The sequence below is a fragment of the Salvelinus alpinus genome, chromosome 32 (assembly GCF_045679555.1).
Source record: "Salvelinus alpinus chromosome 32, SLU_Salpinus.1, whole genome shotgun sequence".
In the NCBI taxonomy this organism is placed as follows: domain Eukaryota; kingdom Metazoa; phylum Chordata; class Actinopteri; order Salmoniformes; family Salmonidae; genus Salvelinus; species Salvelinus alpinus.
In genome coordinates, this window is record NC_092117.1 from 8,155,649 (window position 1) to 8,182,320 (window position 26,672).

Sequence of the window (26,672 nt, forward strand, 5' to 3'; positions counted from 1 at the left end):
GCCATGCCTTCCTCCTGGCGACTCCAACCTTGGCCAACAGCCCCGCCCCCCCCGCTGCTACTCGCCCAAGCCTCCCCAGCTTCTCCTTTACCCAAATCCAGATAGCAGATGTTCTGAAAGAGCTGGAAAACCTGGACCCATACAAATCAGCTGGGCTTGACAATCTGGACCCCCTATTTCTGAAACTGTCCGCCGCCATTGTCGCACCCCCTATTACCAGCCTGTTCAACCTCTCCTTCGTATCATCTGAGATCCCCAAGGATTGGAAAGCTGCCGCGGTCATCCCCCTCTTCAAAGGGGGAGACACCCTGGACCCAAACTGTTACAGACCTATATCCATCCTGCCCTGCCTATCTAAGGTCTTCGAAAGCCAAGTCAACAAACAGATCACTGACCATCTCGAATCCCACCGTACCTTCTCCGCTGTGCAATCCGGTTTCCGAGCCGGTCACGGGTGCACCTCAGCCACGCTCAAGGTACTAAACGATATCATAACCGCCATCGATAAAAGACATTACTGTGCAGCCGTCTTCATCGACCTGGCCAAGGCTTTCGACTCTGTCAATCACCATATTCTTATCGGCAGACTCAGTAGCCTCGGTTTTTCTAATGACTGCCTTGCCTGGTTCACCAACTACTTTGCAGACAGAGTTCAGTGTGTCAAATCGGAGGGCATGTTGTCCGGTCCTCTGGCAGTCTCTATGGGGGTACCACAGGGTTCAATTCTCGGGCCGACTCTTTTCTCTGTATACATCAATGATGTTGCTCTTGCTGCGGGCGATTCCCTGATCCACCTCTACGCAGACGACACCATTCTATATACTTCCGGCCCTTCCTTGGACACTGTGCTATCTAACCTCCAAACGAGCTTCAATGCCATACAACACTCCTTCCGTGGCCTCCAACTGCTCTTAAACGCTAGTAAAACCAAATGCATGCTTTTCAACCGTTCGCTGCCTGCACCCGCACGCCCGACTAGCATCACCACCCTGGACGGTTCCGACCTAGAATATGTGGACATCTATAAGTACCTAGGTGTCTGGCTAGACTGCAAACTCTCCTTCCAGACTCATATCAAACATCTCCAATCCAAAATCAAATCAAGAATCGGCTTTCTATTCCGCAACAAAGCCTCCTTCACTCACGCCGCCAAACTTACCCTAGTAAAACTGACTATCCTACCGATCCTCGACTTCGGCGATGTCATCTACAAAATAGCTTCCAATACTCTACTCAGCAAACTGGATGCAGTTTATCACAGTGCCATTCGTTTTGTTACTAAAGCACCTTATACGACCCACCACTGCGACCTGTATGCCCTAGTCGGCTGGCCCTCGCTACATGTTCGTCGTCAGACCCACTGGCTCCAGGTCATCTACAAGGCTATGCTAGGTAAAGTGCCGCCTTATCTCAGTTCACTGGTCACGATGGCTACACCCACCCGCAGCACGCGCTCCAGCAGGTGTATCTCACTGATCATCCCTAAAGCCAAAACCTCATTTGGACGCCTTTCCTTCCAGTTCTCTGCTGCCTGCGACTGGAACGAATTGCAAAAATCTCTGAAGTTGGAGACTTTTATCTCCCTCAACAACTTTAAAAATCTGCTATCCGAGCAGCTAACCGATCGCTGCAGCTGTACATAGTCCATCTGTAAACTACCCACCCAATTTACCTACCTCACCCCCATACTGCTTTTATTTATTTACTTTTCTGCTCTTTTGCACACCAGTATCTCTTCTTGCACATGATCATCTGATGATTTATCACTCCAGTGTTAATCTGCTAAATTGTAATTATTCGATTTATTGCCTACCTCATGCCTTTTGCACACATTGTATATAGATTCTCTTTTTTTTCTACCATGTTATTGACTTGTTTATTGTTTACTCCATGTGTAACTCTGTGTTGTCTGTTCACACTGCTATGCTTTATCTTGGCCAGGTCGCAGTTGCAAATGAGAACTTGTTCTCAACTAGCCTACCTGGTTAAATAAAGGTGAAATAAAAAATAAAATAAAAAAAATGTGGTACCCTTCCTGCAGGCTCATCCTGACCTGACCCTCCAGCATGACAATGCCACCAGCCATACTGCTCGTTCTGTGCGTGATTTCCTGCAAGACAGGAATGTCAGTGCTCTGCCATGGCCAGCGAAGAGCCCGGATCTCAATCCAATTGAGCACATCTTGGACCTGTTGGATCGGAGGGTGAGGGCTAGGGCCACCCCCCCCCCCCAGAAATGTCCGGGAACTTGCAGGTGCCTTGGTGGAAGAGTGGGGTAACATCTCACAGCAAGAACTGGCAAATCTGGTGCAATCCATGAGGAGGAGATGCACTGCAGTACTTCAGGCAGCTGGTGGCCACACCAGAAACTGACTGTTACTTTTTTATTTTGACCCCCCCCCCCTTTATTCAGGGACACATTATTCCATTTCTGTTAGTCACATGCCTGTGGAACTTGTTCAGTTTATGTCTCAGTTGTTGAATCTTGTCATGTTCACACAAATATTTACACATGTTAAGTTTGCTGAAAATAAACACATTTTACAGCGAGAGGGCGTTTTCTTTTTTTGCTGAGTTTAAATTATGTTGTGAGAACATGGCAACCATGTTCTGTGTATGTTTGACGTGACATTGTTGCAATACTCTCCTTACACTCAGAAAACTGGACACGTGAATGTTCTTGAAACGTCCCATAAAACGCATCTGGAACGTCAATGTAGATAAGATAGATAAGAGATAAGAGATAAGATAAGAGAACTTGATCTCTCTAGATAAGAGAACATTCCTTTAATGTAAAACATAACTTTAACACCAGAACATGCTAAAAAAGTTTTCTAACAAACAGAATGTACCCCTAATTAATGGAAAAACTGGACACTGAAACATTACGGGTAGCATTACAAATACATTCTCTCTCCCTAGAATTGTTAGCTGGGCTGAGATATTGAGAGATGAGAAGAAAGAACACAAAACAACATTTCTAAACTGATCATATGTAAATGATGGAACACTGTACCTCATAAGGTTTACACCTCCGCTCTGTGTAATTAGCTATTAATTTGTTTGTGGATTTTCAATTGCCTTCACAGTGCAGAGGGCTTGGTTTTTGATGTGTTCCCATAGCGGCCTTTACTGAGAGGGGGAAAGCAGCTGCATTTAGGTCACAGGGAGGGGAAAGGAGGCTTGTCTCTGCTCATCTGGGCCCTCAGCATAAAAGCCCTGTGATTTATTAATTTAGATGACAAGGGAAGATGTAGATGTTAGAGTAGTAGGTGTAAAATCAGGGGCACACAGGGTAAATGTGCGGTAAAACCTGACTGGCTGCTGTAAAAAAGCCAGACTGTGTTTATGAGAGTGACTGAATTACCGCTCATATTTAGCCCCCCCCAAAAAGTATTCCTTACCATACCGTCTTATTATACCGTCTTCTGTTAATGAGTGGAGAGCGTGAAAGTCAGACATGCTGTGTGGATGGGGGCTTGTGTGGAAGAGAGTAGGCCTACAGTCAAGTGCACCTTTCACACTGATGTTTCCTTGTGTGGTCACTGGGCAATGCTCCAATGGGCTTTCATCTGGTGAATGGATGGGATCATGCACACTAAATGCACACTAAATGTTCTCATCATAATGTCTGAATGTTGATAGATAAACTCTGTTCTGGTGCTGAAACCCCTCAGTCCTCTCTCTTTTCTCCACTTCACCATTCACCCCTACCCCAGGAGTTCCTGTCTATTTACATTCTGGGCTGGCAGAAATGTGGCGGGAGGGATTTCCACTCCAGAATGAGAAATCAGTTCCCATCTGAGCGAACTGTTTAGCTTTTAGTCCTGCTCGGTTTTTTCCCTCTGCCAAACAACAACAGTCTGAGTGAACAGGCTAGTAATGGCAAACGGTATCATCTCAACGCAAGGTAAAGACGTGAGTAAGACCTTTAAGCAGGTCAACATTCACCAGGCCGCTGGGCCAGACGGATTACCAGGACGCGTACTCAGAGCAGCTGACCAGCTGGCAAGTGTCTTCAATTACATTTTCAGCCTCACCCTGACCCAGTCCGTAATATCCACATGTTTTAAGCAGACCACCATCATCCATGTGCCCAAGAATGCCAATGTAACATGTCTAAATGACTGTTGCCCCGTAGCATCATATCTGTAGACATGAAATGCTTTGAAAGGCTGGTCATGGCTCACAACAACACCATCATCCCAGACACCCTGGACCCACTCAAATTCGCATAGGGCCCGATTCAGACTTAGGAAATGTACGCCTTCCCAATGCACTTCTTAGTAGTTTTTAGTAGGTATTCAGACTTTCCTTATGCAGGTGCATAATGGGCTTTGCATGTGGTTCCCTTGCGCACACTGAATACAATTTACTCAACTGCTGAAAACACTCCCAAATTGCTGGCCACCAGATTTTCTTGTGGAGTTTTCATTCAATAGGGTTTTCAGTACATTTATCTAAAGCCATCCCTTTAAATTTGGTGTACAATTTTTTGGGATAAAAAAATTCTCGACAGACTCACAAAAAGGAGAGAACGGTTCAGGATATTAGGGATCAATTAAAGAAAGCTATGCAAATATGCATATGTCACCTTAAGCACTAACTAATCGTTAAAAAAAATACTCTGATCTTGTATACTATTAAGGGTTAAACTATTTCTGAATAACACAAAAACTCATTTGGAGAGCCTTTACGCAACAAATATATTGGTAAATCAAAAATAGTGGTTTAATTCATCCTGAATAATGATATCTATAAATCTACCCTAATTATCCTCACAATTAATGGAACTGTGATGGCAATCGTTGAGTCATTGTGAAGCGTGCTCCAGGTTTAAACTGCTACGTATGGTTTGCGTTCCACAATGAGTCAAATAGGCTACATTTTTTTTTTTTTTTTTTTTTTTTTTTTTTTACCTTTATTTAACTAGGCAAGTCAGTTAAGAACAAATTCTTATTTTCAATGACGGCCTAGGAACAGTGGGTTAACTGCCTGTTCAGGGGCAGAACGACAGATTTGTATCTTGTCAGCTCGGGGATTTGAACTTGCAACCTTTCGGTTACTAGTCCAACGCTCTAACCACTAGGCTACCCTGCCGCCCCAATGTACCAAATTATTGCACAACTTGTAATACATTAGCCTGATATGATCCACCATTGCTAGCGGTCCTCTGGAACATGAACGTGACAGAGGAAAGAATGGTAAACTAACGGTGTAATGGAACTAACACTCAGTGATTTTTAAGAAGTCAAAGATTTTTATACATGTATGCGGGTAAAACTGACTGCCTACCGATAGTGGCTAATACATTACACATTGTACAAAATGCTGATAAGTCTAGGCGTATAATTAAAACATTCTAGAAATCATGAATCAACTTGACAGGTTCGGCGCTATCATTTGTCATTTGCGCATGGCTACAGAAGCCTATAGCCAGCCCGGGTCTCACAATTTCACTCCAAGTTATGAGTCCAGCGTTTCATAAACTGCACTGTGGGGAAAGTGATATGTTGATATGCTTCAGTTTGCTACCATATGACTGGTTTCACATTTGTCCCCAGCGATCATAAGGTAAAATATATCTAAAATAAGTCAAAAGTTTGGACACACCTACTCATTCCAGGGTTTTTCTTTATTCTTACTATTTTCTACATTGTAGAATAATAGTAACGATAGCAAAACTATGAAATAACACACATGGAATCATGTAGTAACCAAAAAAGTGTTATAAAATATATTTGAATTTGTTTATTTGAGATTCTTCAAAGCAGCCACCCTTTGCCTTGATCACAGCTTTGCACACTTTTGGCATTCTCTTAACCAACTTCATGAGGTAGTCACCTGAAATGCATTTCAATTAACAGGTGTGCCTTGTTCATTTGTGGAATTTCTTTCCTTCTTAATGCGTTTGAGCCAATCAGTTGTGTTGTGACAAGGTAGGGGTGGTATACAGAAGATAGCCCTATTTGGTAAAAGACCAAGTGCATATTATGGCAAGAACAGCTCAAACAAGCAAAGAGAAATGACAGTCCATCATTACTTTAACCTCTAACGAGCCTCTACCCCGGGTCCGGGATCACCCCCCACCCCCCCACACACTGATTAGCATAGCTAGCATAGCTTCACAAGTAGATAGTAGCATCTAAATATCATTAAATCACAAGTCCAAGACACCAGATGAAAGATACAGATCTTGTGAATAAAGCCACCATTTCAGATTTTTAAAATGTTTTACAGGGAAGACAAAATATGTAAATCTATTAGCTAAACACGTTAGCAAAATACACCACTTTTCTAACTCCATCAGTTTCTTACTACTTCAGGTGCTATCACCAATTCGGCTAAACTAAGATATTGATAGCCACTAACCAAGAAAAAACCTCTTCAGATGACAGTCTGATAACATATTCATGGTATAGGATAGTTTTTGTTAGAAAAGAGTGCATATTTCAGGTAGAAATCACAGTTCTACATTGCAGCTGCAATCTGAAATAGCGTTGGAAGCAGCCGGAATAATTACTGAGACCGACGTCAATTACCAAAAGAATCATCCTAAAACACTTCAGAAAAATAGACAGCCTACAGCAATCGAAAGACACAGATCTTGTGAATCCAGAGAATATTTCAGATTTTCTAAGTGTTTTACAGCGAAAACACAATATAGCATTATATGAGCGTACCACAATAGCCAGAATCACAACCGCATTTACCAGCTGTAAATGTTAGCGATCGTAACAACCCAACAAAAGATATATAATTTGACTAACCTTGATATACTTCATCAGATGACAGACCTGTAACATCATATTACACAATGCATATAGCTTTTGTTCGAAAATGTGCATATTTAGCAGCACAAATCGTGGTTATACTATGTAATCACTACAAACATTGCATGTATTCTGGCCGGCGCCATTTTGGATTAGCGCCTATTCTTATAAAAATACTATTCATAAACTTGACTAAAAAATATAAGTTGGACAACAATCGAAAGATAAATTAGTTCTTAATGCAATCGCTATGTTAGATTTTTTAAATTAACGTTACTAGACATATAGTGTGCGTTGCAGCCAGACCAGTGCCTGCAAAAGTGGCGCGCAAACACTATGACATTTTTCCACATAAATACATAATAACATCATAAATAGTTCCTACTTTTGGACGAGCTTCCATCAGTATCTTGGGCAATGTGTCTTTTCTTCAAAAGAATAGTTGCTTTGTTGTAAAACGTCCTCTTCACCTTTGGAACTAGCTGCTACCATTAGCTATGTCGCACACACATGTCCAAATCCTCAAACTAGATACAAAGGAAATTCAGAAAAATAGCACTATACTCGCATAAACTGATATAAATCGGTTTCAAATAACATCGTTATGATGTTTCTAACACCTATATTTAATTAAATTACAGACGGATACATCTCTGGTCGATAACTGAGCGTTCCAAAATTTCATCCTGACTTCTTGCCAGGCGCCATGACGAACGAGACAAAGAAAGGTACTCTCGTTCCATCCGGCTTTATAACCTCGGACAGCTACGCAGACAGACCATTCCACTTCTCATTGGTTACTGACATCCAGGGGAAGGCGGGTGCAGTTCAATTCCAGCCATAGGATATACACAGGCTTTAAAACTGAACCCAGATCAGAGGATAATTCTCAGACCTTCGCAAGTCATGTCAGGATTTTTGCTGTAGAGGGAGTTCTGGGTCACCCACAGACATAATTCAAACGGTTTTAGAAACTAGACAGTGTTTTCTATCCAATATTAGTAAGGATATGCATATTGTACGATCAAGAATTGAGCAATAGGCCGTTTAATTTGGAGACCAAAATATGCTAATGCAGAACAGCACCCCCTATAGTTGCAAGATTAAGACATGAAGGTCAGTCAATACAGAAAACTTAAAGAACTTTGAAAGTTTCTTCAAGTGCAGTCGCAAAAACCATCAAGCGCTATGATGAAACTGACTCTTATGAGGACCGCCACAGGAAAGGAAGACCCAGAGTTACCTCTTCTGCAGAGGATAAGTCATTAGAGTTAGCAGCCTCATACATTGCAGCCCAAATAAATGCTTCGCAGAGTTCAAGTAAGTAACATCTCAACATCAAGTGTTCAGAGGAGACTGCGTGAATCAGGCCTTCACGGTTGAATTACTGCAAAGAAACCACTGCTAAAGGACACCATTAAGAAGAAGAGACTTGCTTGGGCCAAAAACACGAGCAATGGACATTAGAACGGTGGATATCTGTCCTTTGGTCTGATGAGTCCAATTTTTTTATTTTTGGTTCCAACCACCATGTCTTTGTGAGACGCAGAGTAGGTGAACGGATGATCTCCGCATGTGTGGTTCCCACCGTGAAGCATGGAGGAGGTGTGATGGTCACTTTACCCCTACCCTACTGTATATGTAAATAATGTACAGTGGGGCAAAAAAGTATTTAGTCAGCCACCAATTGTGCAAGTTCTCCCACTTAAAAAGATGAGAGAGGCCTGTAATTTTCATCATAGGTACACTTCAACTATGACAGACAAAATGAGGGAAAAAATCCAGAAAATCCCATTGTAGGATTTTTAATGAATTTATTTGCAAATTATGGTGGAAAATAAGTATTTGGTCAATAACAAAAGTTTTTCAATACTTTGTTATATACCCTTTGTTGGCAATGACAGAGGTCAAACGTTTTCTGTAAGTCTTCACAAGGTTCACACACACTGTTGCTGGTATTTTGGCCCATTCCTCCATGCAGATCTCCTCTAGAGCAGTGATGTTTTGGGGCTGTTGCTGGGCAACACGGACTTTCAACTCCCTCCAAAGATTTTCTATGGGGTTGAGATCTGGAGACTGGCTAGGCCACTCCAGGACCTTGAAATGCTTCTTACGAAACCACTCCTTCGTTGCCCGGGCGGTGTGTTTGGGATCATTGTCATGCTGAAAGACCCAGCCACGTTTCATCTTCAATGCCCTTGCTGATGGAAGGAGGTTTTCACTCAAAATCTCACGATACATGGCCCCATTCATTCTTTCCTTTACACGGATCAGTCGTCCTGGTCCCTTCGCAGAAAAACAGCCCCAAAGCATGATGTTTCCACCCCCATGCTTCACAGTAGGTATGGTGTTCTTTGGATGCAACTCAGCATTCTTTGTCCTCCAAACACGACGAGTTGAGTTTTTACCAAAAACATCTATTTTGGTTTCATCTGACCATATGACATTCTCCCAATCTTCTTCTGGATCATCCAAATGCTCTCTAGCAAACTTCAGACGGGCCTGGACATGTACTGGCTTAAGCAGGGGGACACGTCTGGCACTGCAGGATTTGAGTCCCTGGAGGCGTAGTGTGTTACTGATGGTAGGCTTTGTTACTTTGGTCCCAGCTCTCTGCAGGTCATTCACTAGATCCCCCCCCCCGTGTGGTTCTGGGATTTTTGCTCACCGTTCTTGTGATCATTTTGACCCCACGGGGTGAGATCTTGCGTGGAGCCCCAGATCGAGGGAGATTATCAGTGGTCTTGTATGTCTTCCATTTCCTAATAATTGCTCCCACAGTTGATTTCTTCAAACCAAGCTGCTTACCTATTGCAGATTCAGTCTTCCCAGCCTGGTGCAGGTCTACAATTTTGTTTCTGGTGTCCTTTGACAGCTCTTTGGTCTTGGCCATAGTGGAGTTTGGAGTGTGACTGTTTGAGGTTGTGGACAGGTGTCTTTTATACTGATAACAAGTTCAAACAGGTCCCATTAATACAGGGAACGAGTGGAGGACAGATGAGCCTCTTAAAGAAGAAGTTACAGGTCTGTGAGAGCCAGAAATCTTGCTTGTTTGTAGGTGACCAAATACTTATTTTCCACCATAATTTGCAAATAAATTCATAAAAAATCCTACAATGTGATTTTCTGGATTTTTTTCCCTCATTTTGTCTGTCACAGTGTACCTATGATGAAAATTACAGGCCTCTCTCATCTTTTTAAGTGGGAGAACTTGCACAATTGGTGGCTGACTAAATACTTTTTTGCCCGACTGTATCTACCTCAATTACGTTGTACCCCTGCACATCGACTCTGTTCTGGTACCCCGTGTATGTAGAAAAGTTATCGTTACTTATTGTGTTTTTAATCCTCTTGTTATTATTTTTAGATAACCTAGGAACATTTTCTCTCTGCATTGTTGGGAAGGACCCGTAAGTAAGCATTTTACTGTTAGTCTAAGCCTGTTGTTTTACGAAGCATGGGACAAAAACATTTTGATTTGATTTAAAGCTGCCCTGACGCTCAGGAGCCAAGTGTCACAGACAAGCTATTTCCATCCGCAAATGGGCTAAGGGTGGGGTGAGCTCCAGGGGGATGATGGGTAGGAAAAGAGCAGGGGTCGTATGTATCACGTCTCTCAGAGTAGGAGTGCTGATTTTAGGATTTTTGACAGCTCAGATCCAACAGCCGACATAAGGACCGATAGGACGACTCAAAACTGGCCAGTTTTAGAATGTTGTATAGTAGGACAGTTAACTACAGACTGGGCATTCAGATCAAAAAAGATTAGATGCATAGTTGAGACCGTTTCCACTGTAACATGACTCTTTTTAACAGTTGTTGGAAGCCATGGGAGTCTACAGCCATGTCTGAGGGTTAAAATGACACGAGTGTCCTAGCACTAACCAAGCACTGATCAGCACAGCATAGTACAGACATGTCGAGTCTTGGAACCTCCAGCAGCCCTACGTGAGACGTTCTAAAGCTAGACCGCTCAGCTCAAGCTCAGCATAGTACAGGACAGCTGACCACTGTACTGCACAACCACTGAAGTACGAGACACCAAACAGCCACCTCCATTGTAATGATTTGTCAATACTGTTACATCAGACAAAAAAAAAGCACAAGTCTACATACACATCAAACATACCCAGATATGAATGTGCTGTGTGTTACCAACAATTAATCTCAGTGTGGGCTGCACCGTCCATTCAACCCAGCATTGACTGACCTCCTTGGTCATCTAAAAGAGCAACGTGTTGAGCTTGATGGGAGGGAAGGAGCTCAAAGTTTTCTGTTATAACTAGGCCAGTAGCCTTCACAGCGATCCATTTACTATTCCCATGACAAAATGAATTGCCCAAAATGTGTCCAGTGACTTACCCAGAATAATAGTTACCATGTTCTCAGAACTTAAGACATTAAAGTTGTTTTAGATCGAGGAAGGAGGATTGCTGGTTTGTGGACAGGGCCTATCTATACATAGTGATTCAGGAGTATTATTAAAACCGGTTAATATGCCCCACCAACATTAGACAACTATTCAGAAAGCCCTTTAATTGTTGAAATAAGTCATATCCATGATGAGAGAATAGTCCAACTAACTGCTAACTGACAGAGATGTAGTGGAGCTGCAGAAAGAGCTGAATGCTGTTAACCAAGAGGTTGTGAGTTGAAATCCCAGGTGAGGACATATTGACTAATAATCGCTATATAAATGAACACGCACAATATAATTATGTGTGTCGTATGTAAGTTGAGAACAATATGTTAATCACTGTTTGTTTGATTATCCCTAACCTTGCCAACAGACAGAGCTATGAATGGATTAGTGGTCCACCAATCAGTGCCTTGATGGGCTTGACAACAAGGTGTAACGAAACACTTCTTTGGGATAATCAGGTGACGTCCTGACAACTGATACATAGAAATGCTCTTGCAACGTTCCCATGAAACTTGTCTAGCATATTAATATTGTATATTCTTCGAACATGGCAATCATGTACTGTGTGTGTTTGGTGAAATGTTGATGGAATATTCTTCTAACCTTTAGAAAACTGAACACAGGAATGTTCTTGCAACATTCTCATGAAGTGTCGGGAACATTATTATTGTATATGCTGAGAATACTGTAAACACGTTCTAGGTAAGTTCTGCTTGACATTAAGGAAAAGTTAATCTAACTTTAAACACTAAAACATTTCTAAAAAGGTCCTCAAAAGGCTTTTGCTAACAACGATAGAATGATCCCCCTAACTAATTGAAAAAAATACCAAAACATTAGGGGAACATTATGGGTGACATAACAAAAACGTTCTCTCTCCCTGGAATTGTTAGCTGGGATGCGAGCATGCACGCACACACGCACAGTCTCACACACAATAACAGATTTAATGATAATCCCTGCTCAGGTCACGTCTGGAGGATAAACCTGCCCGGTTGTTTGTGTGTGGTATCTGGCCAACCTGAGCACTACCTCGTTAAAAAGTACATTTTAAAAGGAGACAACTAAGGAAGGAGAAAAGGTTGTTTCTCCCCTTTAGCCCTTTTAGTGTTCAGAGTTTGGTATCAACAACTGTGTGCCAGGGTTATTTGTGGACATGTGAGTGACGCACTCTGAAAAACCAACAGTACAACGGGAAGTCACCAGGCTCAAAGTAAAAGAGAGCCTTTGTTTATGAATTGAGAAGGTAAAAAAAAAAAAACATTTTCCACATTGGAGATTTGTTCAAAGTAATTGAATATCAAAGTGTGACAGTTTTACCAGGTCACTTTTAAACCATGTGCACCAAAGAGTTAATCAGATGTTTTCACCAAGCTTCCCTCCTGCGCTACTAAAAAGCACTGTGAATGTCTCCTCTTCGTTAGTTCCTCCTGCTAAATTAACCCTGTGGCAAAGCACATAAGGAAAAGGCTAATAACATTCTCTTCCAAATTGAATATGAGATTCAAGGTCAACTAAACAGAGAGACACAAATGTGCCTGTTTGTTTTCGTGCCAGCCGCCACAGAGCCAGTTACAGGTTTTAGTAGAGCAATAACACACACGTCCCTGACACTGTAGCCTGTGGATCAAACCGGTTATTTGACTGACAGCTCATTAACAACCTTGGAAAGGGAGAAAGTATCTGAAATCAAAGTAACACTTTTTTTTTTTTTTTTACAGGTTTTCAGATGCCTTCCAGGTGGTGGTAAAGTGACAGGGGACACATTGAAGGACTTAACATTAGTCCTGTTTATAACTGATTCGAACATGCACCCTTTATCCTGATCTTGTCCACATTCTGATTGTGCCCACATTTTAGACCGATGTAGACAATTAAACGACACATTGTGATCTGACTTTGATCAGATCTCTCTGACCTCCTCCAGAGGTAATCAGGCACGCATTGGCTGTGTTTACACAGGCAGCCCAATTCTAATATATATATTTATTTTTTTAACAATCAGATCCGCTCTAATGCCAGTAATTGGGCAAAATATCAGAATTGAGTTGCCTGTGGAAACATCGCCCTTGTGTCTGGATATCTTACAAGTGTAGACAGATTTGGACAGTTTAACCGTTTAAATCATCATTCTCCAGTCCTCCAGAATCATTGACCGGCGGCACTACTGACCTATGGCAACAATACGTGTCTTTAGAATAAATAAATATTATTTAGAAAATATCTGTCAAAATAATTTGCTTACTGGGAGAAACCAGGAAATCTGGTCACAATGCAGACACAGTGGACGGATAAGAGACATGTTTTAATACCATGTGTAGACACATTTTTTAAAATGGGGGCACAATCAAATGGTGGAGCATATCAAGACACAGGACGTATGATCGCGCCATGTATAAACTAGGCTATTGAGATAGATGAAAAGGGAACATAACACTGTGGCCGGCCTTGGGAGGTTGCTCTGGGCAGGGTCATCCTGACCTATGCTTTGATTATCCTTGATTGGTTATGTAAGTTCACAACTGGTTGCAAGTATTTTCAAGGATATGGGACTGATTTACTCAATCCAAAAGCACATTCTATTCACGGGAAAAACATACATTTTGGAGACATTTTCCTCATGTCTGTGCAGCTCTGAAGAAAGTGGAAGGAAAATGATGAACTGAACTGCAACGGTGTACCGGTTTCTTGTGAAATAGCCCTGAAATGTCACAGTACCAGTACAGTACCAGTCAAAGTTTGGACACAAGGTTCTTCTTTATTTTTACTATTTTCTACATTGTAGAGTAATAATGAAGACATCAAAACTATGAAATAACATATATGGAATCATGTAGTAACCAAAAAAGTGTTAAACAAATCAAAATGTGTTTTATATTCTTTAAATTATCCACCCTTTGCCTTGATGACAGCTTTGCACACTCTTGGCATTCTCTCAACCAGCTTCACCTGGAATGCTTTTCCAACAGTCTTGAATGAGTTCCCACATATGCTGAGCACTTGTTGGCTACTTTTCCTTCACTCTGCGGTCCAACTCATCCCAAACCATCTCAAGTTGGTTGAGGTCGGGTGATTTGTGGAGGCCAGGTCATCTGATGCAGCACTCTATCACTCTCCTTATTGGTCAAATATCCCTTACACAGTCTGGAGGTGTGTTGGGTCATTGTCCTATTGAAAAAAAAATGTTAGTCCCACTAAGCGCAAACCAGATGGGATGGCATATCGCTGCAGAATGCTGTGGTAGCCATGTTGGTTAAGTGTGCCTTGAATTGTAAATAAATCACTGACAGTGTCACCATCACACCTCCTCTATGTTTCACTGTGGGAACCACACATGCAGAGATCATCCGTTCACCTACTCTGCGTCTCGCAAAGACGCGGTGATTGGAACCAAAAATCTCAGATTTGGACTCATCAGACCGAACGACAGATTTCCACTGGTCTAATGTCCATTGCTCGTGTTTCTTGGCCCAAGCAAGTCTCTTCTTATTGGTGTCCTTTAGCAGTGGTTTCTTTGCAGCAATTTGACCATGAAGGCCTGATTCACAGTCTCCTCTGAACAGTTGATGTTAAGATGTGTCTGTTACTTGAACTCTGCAAAGCATTTATTTGGGCTGAGGTGTCGTTAACTCTAATGTACTTATCCACTGCAGCAGAGGTAACCGAGTCATCCTTTTCTGTGGCGGTCCTCATGAGAGCCAGTTTCATCATAGTGCTTGATGGTTTTTGCGACTGTACTTGAAGAAACTTTCAAAGTTCTTGGTATTTTCCATATTGACTGACCTTCATGTCTTAAAGTAGTGATGGACAGTTGTTTCTCTTTGCTTATTTGAGCTGTTCTTGCCATAATATGGACTTGGTCTTTTACCAAATAGGGCTATCTTCTGTATACCATCCCTACCTTGTCAGAACATAACTGATTGGCTCAATCGGATTAAGAAGGAAAGAAATTCCACAAATTAACTTTTAACAAGGCACATGTGTTAATTGAAAAGCATTCCAGGTGACTACATCATGAAGCTGGTTGAGAGAATGCCAAGAGTGTAAAAATTAAGAAAAACCCTTGAATGAGTATGTGTCCAAACTTTTGACTGGTATTGTACATGTGCATGCACACACGCGCATATACGCAGACACACACACACACACACATGGTGTTCATGGTGTCACCACCCAGCTGGGGCAGTCGACCTCCCTCCTTCCCTCTCAACCAGTATCAGTGTCTTAGAACGCCCTGTTCCCTGGAGACGACCCAGCCACATCACCTTATCTATGGGTTCCCATCACTGAAAGAAGCGCTTTCATTTCTACAGTCCTCACCATATGTATTTGGACAGTGAAGCTAACATTGAAATGTACTCCGGCATTTTGTATTTGAGATCAAACGTTTTTTAGTACAGAATGTCAACTTTCATTTTCGGGTATTTTCATACAGTATATGTCATATGTACCATTATGTTTCATACCATTTAGACACAAAAGCATTCACTTTATGTATCTCGGCTCCCCCAGTTGAAGAAGTCATAAGTATTTGGAATAAGTTTTCCACCTACATTGTACTAAAGTATTCTAAAGTTTAGTATTTGGTCCCATATCTCTTGCACACAATGACTGCATCAAGCGTGCGACTCTGCATACTCGTTGGATGCAGGTGCAGTTTGTTTTGGCTATGTTTTAGGTCACGTATTGTCCAATAGTAGCTGAATGGTGGATGATGTCTGGAGTCCTTTCTTTCTATGTGAGGAGAGAAGATCTTTCTGAACACTCCCATAGTGCCATGATTAGGAAAAAACACGAAGTAAGAAAGTTACAGAGGCTACAACAAAAGATGCTAACCTTTCAACCATCACCAATGACAAGGGAGGTTAGCATTTTGGGAGAAGTGTGGTCTTTCTGGTTCTGTAACTCTCTCACCCATCATTATTCGTGATCCATTCATGATTCCTAATCATGGCAGCATCCACCAGAAACATCTTCTATATTCACTAACAAAAACAGTTACTATTGTATGAGACATGACCCAGAGCATAGCCAAAACCAGCTGCAAATGCTTCCGAGTCACAAGCATGCAAAGTATTTGGGGCCATATACATTTGACTACTTTAATACACTGTAAGTAAAAGGTGACATACTGTGCTGTCTCCTCGTATTCATGATTTGATCCAAATGAATATCCAAGTTGCTTGAATACAGAACCAAAATGTAAATGTTTTGTTCTCTGTCGAAATACATACGGTGAGGACTGTATGTTATCACTGCACTGGGTTGAATGGGGAGGGGGGAAAGGGGGGAGTTGGGAGCCCCGCTGAACAATGCTTCACCTGTGTTTCCCATGTCCATGAGTTATCTGCTGCCTGCCTGCTAGAGCTTGGAGCACACAGCTCTCAATGCGCTGTGGGCCACAGGGAGGGGGAGAGGGGGGGGGGGATCTCAGAACTGGAGAAAGAGAAAGCTCAGAACTGGAGGAATGTCAAAACAAGAAACAGCCAGCGACCTTCACATCTCCCCTCTTCAATCCGACGGAGGGGAGGGAGAGAAAAAAAAGGAGTGAGAAAGAGAGGTAAAGATTTCCATTTCCAACAACCACTCAATTGTTCTGTTCATGTCTTAGTTCACATGCCTTTAGAGCCTTGAACACATCTAAAACAGAGCACATTTAAATACTTACCATTCAAATCCAATAGCGTAGGGAGAGGGAAATGAGAGATCAAAGGACAGGGGTGAGGATATGAAATAGAAAGGGCAAGAGTAGGGAAACGTGGGGCCTCGATAACCCACGCAGGATAAATATAATGCTGCTAGTCAAGACTTTCAAAGGCGTACAGAGGGAACAAGAACAAGCTCGACCATAGGACGTGTGAACACTACACGTTTCATCAATCAGTGTTTGATCTTTAATTGCAGCATTACAGCACTATTAGCAGAAATCAAACCATCTAATCTAGGCAGCACAGGTATCATCGTGAAACTGCTGCATTGGGGATTCAAGGACTATGGTGCTGTCTCAAGCAAGAGGATGCGTTCACTTTCTACCTATCGCACAGTTAAGTAGTATGCCGAGTAGTCTGATGTTCTCGCTTCACTACAGTCATGTCAAGGTTGTTCCCATCTCTCTCACCCTATAGTATATACTGGGGAGCACAGTTGGGTGATTGTACCTTCATTGGAGTGGACGGGCTCATAGTACTGGCTGGAACGGCGTTAACGGAATGGTGTGAAGCTCATTTTACACAGGGTTTCCGTGTGTTGAAAACTATCCAGTTTATTCCATTCCAGCCATTATGATGAGACGTCCCCGTTCCCCTCGCAGCCTCCTATACTGGGGAGGCCCTTGTCCGATCACAAGAAGGCATGTTGGAATGAATCTACTCAAAAGTGCAACATCTACTGTGTGAAACAGAAATGGACTCAATGTCATGTAACTTCAGAAACATCCTTTCTCACTGCACACCTCCGGTTTCGATTGAATAATACCGTTAGATAACAGTGACTAAAACCTCACACGGATTTCACTGTCAACGTGTAACTTTTCTACAACAGTCACTGGCTGCTCCGTCACATAATAAAGATTTGAACAATTCAAATTGTCTCCACTTGTATATTTCCTGCTGTAAACATTCCATCCGGCACACTGCAATTAAGATGTTATTCTATTCATACAGAATAATTCACTGTGCTACTTCAGTGTGTATCCATCTGAGAGTCCTTTGTTTTGGATGGGGACAGACGTGCCACAGGGGTGCCGAGGTACTCATCAGCATTGCTGAACAGTGGGGTGAAAGAGATAGTCCCTAGCCTGGTGCTCCAGGGGAAACCTGGGGACCCTCTGCCTTTAAAGTGGTAATTTGCCCAGGCCCGGAGGGAGGCATGCGATTAAATTGAAATGTCTTTGACGCGGGACTGACAGCACTGACAGGTGTTGTTGTCTATCTGTACCACCTTTGGGCAGGAAGTGAGGAGAGAGGAGAGACGCCGAGCGGATTTCACAAATCAAAACATCCTCCACCAAATTGAACACTGTTGGACCGGTAGGCTACTGACAGGGATTTGGTTTAGTCTGGTAAATCTGGTGAAGAACAGAGTCAAGTGAATGAGCCAGAGAGCAAGCTTGACCATGACCTGTCTAAATGAGGGCCTGCAATGATTTTGACCTCAGGCAAGGCCTTTAGTTGAATTAATATTAGCTGTAATGTGTCTTGGGTAATGATATCTGATAACTAAGGAAAGAGAAGACAGGAGGAGGAAAAGGAGAAGGAAACAGAGGAACAGTACTTTGGGCCAGAACGAGTAACGTTAACTCAGCCAGGAAGAGAGAAAGTCTTGTCAGCAATGTTAGCAGGGGGAGTATACAGTATCATATAGTTTTGCTGATATCATGAACACTTCTGACTGTGAGACAGCCGGGGGTTAGACCTCGACACTTCAACATGAAGTGAACTGGTGCGTCTCAGTTGGTAACAGCAACACAACAGTTGGTGACAGGTAGCATAGTTGTTAGACCTTTGGGCCAGTATCCGAAAGGTTGCCGGTTCAAATACCATCTGTCGATGTGCCCTTGAGCTTAATCCTAATTTCCTCCAGGGGTGCCGTACTACTATGGCTGACCCTGTAAAACAACACATTTCATTGCACCTATCCCTCGTATGTGACAATAAAACAGTTGTAATTAGTTGCATTATTATTCCCACAGCGAACACATACACAAAATAAATATGTACTTCCCGGAAGTAGCTTTGCATAAAAGCTACTGCCAGTGAAACAGTCAGTGAACTACAATGAGAAGGGTCATGGAAAAAGGTATTTACAAACAAGAAAGCATCCACATTATTACTATATTAAATAAGTGACATATTCATCAGACTGTATAATGAGTTTAAGCACGGTTCACTTGAAAGGCCGAGCTATGAGAACCCTGTACTGTAACACATTACTTCCCCTCATTCCTCATTTACTGTACAGAAATTATTTGAACTGATGAGGTCCTGAGTTTCAGCTCGATCACTGAAGATTAGTCTGTCTGTCTCTCTCTGGTCTCTGAAGCTTAGTCTCTCTCTCTCTCTCTCTCTCTCTCGCTCTCTCTACAAGACTTCAAACAGCAAGAAGAACACCGCTTTACCAGGTTTGACTCAGGCCACCTCGCCTCTCTTTCTCCTAGCTCAACGTTTCCCTCTCAGCATTGCTGCGGGAATTAAAGATAAACAGTTCAACATTGGAATTGTAAGTGGTCTGTTCTGTAAAAACACAATGCAACCAAGAAAACATATATGGTGAATGCATGTCACTGTCAGCCATAAACCAAATGCTTTGTAAAAGCCCAAAATCCACGACTGGAAGAAATGGCAGATATACTGTCTGTGGGCCAAATAAAACACATGTATATTAGGCAAATTAACACGTTTGTAGTCATCGTTTATTTGAGCACAACAAACACCTCAAGTGGGTTCGAACAATGCTGAGAAACGTGTTTACGCTGTGTAGCAAGTAAGGTAATGTCGCCAACCTAATATCTCAAACTGTTACTTCCTTCAAAATATAATGCCAAGCACCTTTTGATGCCCAATTCTGAGATGGAAGACAGTTTCACTTAACTCCATCAAATATAAAACTCTGCAACAAAAAAAAGGAGAAATCGAAAATGCTGCATGTTTAAGGGTAGCCAATTCAAAGGGGTCTCTTGAGGACTGGGAGTAAAATCAGTCAGGGTATTCAATCAAAGTGAACTGTAAGCAAAAACAGGACAGGTACCTATTCTGTTTAGCAGGCATTCATACAGTACAGTATACTAGAGAGAGAAAGAGAGGGAGGGGGGGAGAGTGAGAGACAGAAAGAGAGAGGACGAGGGAAAGGGAAAGGAAGAGAAAGAGGAGAGAGAGAGACTGAGAGAAAGGGCGAGAGGACAGGAAGGAAAAGGAAGGCCATAGGCCACATGGGTTAGTGCATAAGAGCATTGCCACCATCCAGTGTTTGAATCTGCTGCCTCCCAGTGGTGATTGTGGAACGCTGTCAAAGTTTGAACGATGGATGGGGGAGAAGGAGTTCAGAGCAGTGGTTTTCACAACAGGGTATGTGTGCCTCATCCAAGGGTCCTGCGAAGGGTATGACTAGGCTGACACATTCACATCTGACTAAGGTATTCAAATCAAATGTCCATGTATTGGTCTACATGGGATATTGTGCCAGCTTGTCGTGATGCAAACACATGTCCATGGTGAAATCGAATAACTCTATACATCACTAGAATAGCCCGAAACACATTGACTGAGGGCCCATCACTGTTTGAACCGTGTTCTTAGTCTGTCAGAGTCCATTCTAAATAGTTTCCCACACTGCTGTTCAAAAGCTAAACTTGAACAGGTTTTCCTGGCCTGGTTAGGATATGGTCATGTGAGGATATGGTCATGTGAGGATATTGTCATGTGAGGATATGGTCATGTGAGGATATGGTCATGTGAGGATATGGTCATGTGAGGATATGGTCATGTAAGGATATGGTCGTGTGAGGATATGGTTATGTAAGGATATGGTCATGTAAGGATATGGTCATGTGAGGATATGGTCATGTGAGGATATGGTCATGTGAGGATATGGTCATGTGAGGATATGGTCATGTGAAGATATGGTCATGTGAAGATATAGTCATGTGAGGATATGGTCATGTGAAGATATGGTCATGTGAGGATATGGTCATGTGAGGATATGGTCATGTGAGGATATGGTCGTGTGAGGATATGGTCGTGTGAGGATATGGTCATGTGAAGATATGGTCATGTGAGGATATGGTCATGTGAGGATATGGTCATGTGAGGATATGGTCATGTGAGGATATGGTCATGTGAGGATATGGTCATGTGAAGATATGGTCATGTGAGGATATTGTCATGTGAGGATATGGTCATGTGAGGATATGGTCGTGTGAGGATATGGTCGTGTGAGGATATGGTCATGTGAGGATATGGTCGTGTGAGGATATGGTCATGTAAGGATATGGTCATGTGAGGATATGGTCATGTGAGGATATGGTCATGTGAGGATATGGTCATGTGAGGATATGGTCATGTGAGGATATGGTCATGTGAGGATATGGTCATGTGAAGATATGGTCATGTGAAGATATGGTCATGTGAGGATATGGTCATGTGAAGATATGGTCATGTGAGGATATGGTCATGTGAGGATATGGTCATGTGAGGATATGGTCATGTGAAGATATGGTCATGTGAGGATATGCTCGTGTGAGGATATGGTCATGTGAAGATATGGTCATGTGAGGATATGGTCATGTGAGGATATGGTCATGTGAGGATATGGTCATGTGAGGATATGGTCATGTGAGGATATGGTCATGTGAGGATATTGTCATGTGAGGATATGGTCATGTGAGAATATGGTCATGTGAGGATATGGTCATGTGAGGATATTGTCATGTGAGGATATGGTCATGTGAGGATATGGTCATGTGAGGATATGGTCATGTGAGGATATGGTCATGTGAGGATATGGTCATGTGAGGATATGCTCATGTATGACAGGACGTCTGATAACAACGTCTATGATACATGAACACCCCTTAGTGCAAAACCAGAAGAGGAGTGCAGTTTCACACAGTTTCATTTCGGTCTGGTGAGAGGGTATGTGCTGGCCTCTGGCCTTGACATACCAGAACGCCCCTACTGCTACAGTGTCTGTGTGTGTGTGTGTGTGTGTGTGTGTGTGTGTGTGTGTGTGTGTGTGTGTGTGTGTGTGTGTGTGTGTGTGTGTGTGTGTGTGTGTGTGTGTGTGTGTGTGTGTGTGTGTGTGTGTGTGTGTGTGTGTGTGCGTGTGCGTGTGTGCGTGTGCGCTAAAGAGAGAGAGCACATCAGTGCGTGTGCAATGCATATCTGTGTACTGTATGAATGTGTGTGCATTTGTGTGTGTGCATGGGTGTACTACGTTGGTGCGTGCACACACACTCGTGTGTGAATGTCTCACCTCAGCACATCCTGAGAGTCCTTGTCCGAAGACCTTGAGGAGTACTAAAGCATGGGGCCTCTCCTGGGAGGGGGAGAGAAAGAGACCCTGAACCGATAAGAAACATTTCAGCTGGTAGGAACGAGGTGTCCTAACCCTCTGCCTCCTTCCTCGCTGTGCTGTTGATGTCTGTGAGGAAGATAGCAGATTATGTAGCAAGTTTATCCTCCGCTACCATGGCGAGCAATGACAGCCAATCAGCCTTAGCTGAGACACTGAGGCTTTGTCGTGCTTGTTGCTAGTTACTTCATGTAATGTACCTATTTTTTTTAGGGGGTTGCTCTGGCCCCTGCAGGTGCATGTTATGCCATGGCCTGAAACCAAGGAGGTGGGATAAGTGCTGACGGAGCTCAGAAAACAGCTACTCTGTCTTTCTCAAACATCTTCAAGGTCTCTGGGGAGGGATAAATGCCCACGAGAAGGTGTTTGCTTTGGGGAGAGAGCTCTGGATCTGTACAGGGTAAGTCAGCTTCTTTTGGACGATTTTCACCTGATAATAATATAGACCTAAAACTTTATCCTACAGGCTCAGGCAGAGTATAAAGTCTATTTTAGGTTTTTCACATTTGCTGTTTAGCAAATTATTATTAAGAATGTGTTAATTGCAGTTATTGTCTTATTCAATGATTGAAGTCCTGAAAATTACTTTCAACGCATTCTAAAGTATAAGTTACTTGTGCAAAGTTGCCTATACATGATCAAATATGAATCACTTCGTTTTTTATGTTATTTTAATGACATTGCATACGTATTCAAATCCAAAGAGTTCATTCTGTGAGGTTGTCTGTGCCTCTCCCTTCTAGGTCCACACAGCGGCCGATTCGAGAGGGGTATCTGTACTCGCTGTTCCTTTTTCCTATGCATATACCTCTTTGAGATCTAGCTTTAAAGAGGCATAGGGCATGGGAAAATGGGGCTGCAGAGGTATTTCACCGACCGGACTACCCCTGGTCAACCAGCAGAGCCCTAAGTTCTCTCTGTTCCCCCCATCTTGGACCTGAACCAGAGGACTCCAGGAAACAAGACCACAACAAGACACCCTGATCTCAGTGGAGAGACTATACCATACCTCGTAATGAGAAACTGGGTTTTACGATGTCCTGAAATATTCTATTGTCATTTCCTTTATTTTTTGTATTTTTGACGATAATACTATAGTATATTTCGTAGATGTCCAAGTTGTTGTTTAATTGCAGACTTTCTATATTGATGTGTTGTCCACCTAGTGGGTGGAATTGTCTGGTGTTGTTCAGTGACATTCTATTAAAAAAAAATGTTGGGCTGAAGGACCAATTATTGATCTTCAAATGTTTGTGTCTTATTTTCTATTATAGGACAAATGTCTCCCTTTAATTGGATAACCACGAATAGTTAGTGAGTAATCAGCCAATCAAATCTTAGAAAGATTGACATTTGAGTTATTCTTTGACATAGTTCAAATAACACCATACCAGCTTGTATTTATACCATGCGGAAACGGCCTTAAGACGATTTTAACAGAACATTCACAAATGAATAAGATTTCGAGGAATGGCAATCTTTGTAAGGTCAAGGGCATTGCAAAAGATGATTTAGATCCCAGTAAAGTCCCCCATTGGCTTAGTTACGGAAAGGTTGCACTTTAATAATTAAACAGTCGTTTTTCCTCCATCCTGTGAGATGACAAGAAGAATATAAAGTGGTTATGGTAAAGAGAAAGGTTTGAAATAGTGTGTTTCTGATCTTATCATACAAATTTTACAACAAAAAAACAGGAATCTCCGTCATTTTGCAATGTTCTTAAAGCTATGCTAGGTTTCTAAGAACGATGCACGGTTCTAAGAATCTTGCCTTTAATTCTGAGAATTCAGTTGCAATAGATGCGTGTACTTCTTGAATAATGTCTCCTGTATCAGAGCATCTGTAGCCAAGGATTAAATGGAAGAGGGAGTGATGGGAGAATAACATGAGTGCTCATTATGCAGGAAACAGCCATTAGGACTACTACTCCCACCCTCTTCAGTCCTGTCGGCTCCACTCAGTCTGTAGCCATTCAGCCACAGAGCAGTCAGCTCTTAGCAGGGCAGTTAGCACATTCTTACATTACTACACATGCTAGTTTGTCACAATGGTGAATTACTAACATTAACCATAAAGTAAACTGCAGTTTATTTTTAAATACTGTAATGAACATTCATGTTGTACCTCCAAGTGGGTATTACCAGAATAATGTTTTGTCAACCAATGACAGAAAAAGTTTATAAATGATATATGTCTGTTGCTCAGTTTGTAGTATTGTTTGATTTACTTCATACTGTGATTTATTTCATTACAACAAACTGTGTTCTTGACACAATTTTAGTAAACAATCAATCAGATATTGTGCCTGATACAACTCATGTATACAGTAAATGGATGAGTAGCACTTACAAAATAAGTTAAATAATTTTAAAAAATCTTACAGGTCTCCTCAACACCCGGAAACAATCTAGTTCAACCCAAAGACAATCCCTTCCTATCCAATACCCACCCTCAGATCAAACAAACTCAGATGGAACTGATTCCGATTTATCTGGCTTTAGATATTTACAATAGTTTATCCACTCAGAAATGTACTGTTTGGAATGATGAATTTAAGAGGTATCTAATTGTTGTACTAAAAATGCAGTGACTTTAAAATAAAATAAAAACATAAATTAGGCCTACACTATCCTTTCCATTTAGCTTAGACAATACCATAATATTTCATGGCTGAGAATGAATGTCAATCAAAGTTACTTCCAGTAGCCAAACAGTTACCCCTGAGTTCCTTTAGGCCCCCAACACCACACTCATATGCAGATCACCATTTTGGTCATGCAAAAACAGTGCCTCTCAGTCTACAGACATGTGGTAAAAGCAACAACACATTTAACCATTGGTTGTTATCTGTGCCTTACCAAACCCAATGCAAGAAGCAAAACAATTCGTGAGTATTTTTTTTGCAGAGCCCAATAACAGTCTTGTATTCAATAGACCAAAACCAACAGCAATAGGTGTTAGATTTTGCATAAACCATAGATTATGCGGGAAAAATATAATTTAGGCTTATTGTTTGGAAACTCTAAATGTCTTTGTTTACATTGTTTTACATTTACATTTGAGTCATTTAGCAGATGCTCTTATCCAGAGCGACTTACAGTAGTGAGTACATACATTTCTATATATGTTCTATATATGTATTTCATACTACTCCTCGATAATATCTGGACATATTTGACCTCAGATGCACTGCAAGCCCTGAGTGTTGTGTCAGATGTTCTGTTTTTTAGAACCAACTTCACTCAGAACTGGTTGAGATAGAGTGAGCATATCATCCGATTAGAGGTGACATAAATAGACTAGTTTCAACATAAATTTCCCATTGGTAAATGGGATGGACCCTTGAATGACTCCACAATTGTTTATGACGGAAATTCGGAATGACTCAATCAGCCACCTATTTAGCTGGTATCAACTAATGACTTTAACTTGAGGTAATATACACCTCTAGCAGACATTAGGGCGCCGTTCCCTCGCGCCTCTCGAGTAAGTGCGAATCCTTCGATTGAGAGACAATAGAGCTCAATGATCTTGTAGTTACCTCTTCTTTGATGTCTCTTTCAACCTCTTTGAAGATGCAATTCTCCTGCTAGCAGAGTGCAGTCAAGGCTCGGAGCCGCACCATACCACCGGACGCCATCGGAAATATTTGTCTACAGCAGCCGGCATACAGACGTATCTATCTGCATACAGACGTATCTATCTGTATGCCACTACATGTTGCTGCAGACAGATGGCAGTGGCCTATACTGCCTGCTGATATACACCCGAACCCTAGATAAGCCCTATCTAATCAATTTGGATTATTGTGATCATGATGTAGTCTGTATGTTCACAATGTAAAGGGTTGGGTTGAAGAAACGCACCACTGACACTTGCTATCCCCCTTCATATGGAATATTTGCTAAACCTATAGAAGGAATGGGCGATACCAAAATAAGCACCAACGAGGAATCAGCGACAAGTTATTGCCATACGTTTTCTGGAATTATATCGCTTGTTGCGTGACATTATGGCAGGTGTTTAAACACCAAGCCATTGTGTTCTTTCATACACAACCCATGCTAACGTATCGTGTCAATAACTCGTCTCATGGCTATATACCTACTTATGTCATGGTTTTATTTTTAGTTGGCCTAGAATTTGCATTGATTTATTTAACTAGGCAAGTCAGTTAAGGACAAATTCTTATTTTAAATGACGCCTAGGAACCGTGGGTTAACTGCCTTGTTCAGGGGCAGAACGACAGATTTGTACCTTGTCAGCTCGGCGATTCGATTTTGCAACCTTTCAGTTACTAGTCCAACGCTCAAACCACCAGGCTACCTGCTGCCCAGTGTTTGGAAGACTAGTGAACGCAATTGTGAATGAAATACGCCCCTGATTGTAGAGTATCTGTTTGGTTAAAAG

At 42.0% G+C, this 26,672-nt stretch overlaps 1 long non-coding RNA gene across 1 annotated transcript; it reads left to right on the forward strand.

Annotated features, from left to right (window-relative positions):
- Nucleotides 1-22,180: 22,180 nt before the first annotated feature.
- Nucleotides 22,181-23,510, forward strand: LOC139562092 (uncharacterized). The gene is made up of 2 exons (XR_011672298.1): nt 22,181-22,662; nt 23,006-23,510. It is a non-coding gene; the product is annotated as an uncharacterized lncRNA (long non-coding RNA).
- Nucleotides 23,511-26,672: the final 3,162 nt, after the last annotated feature.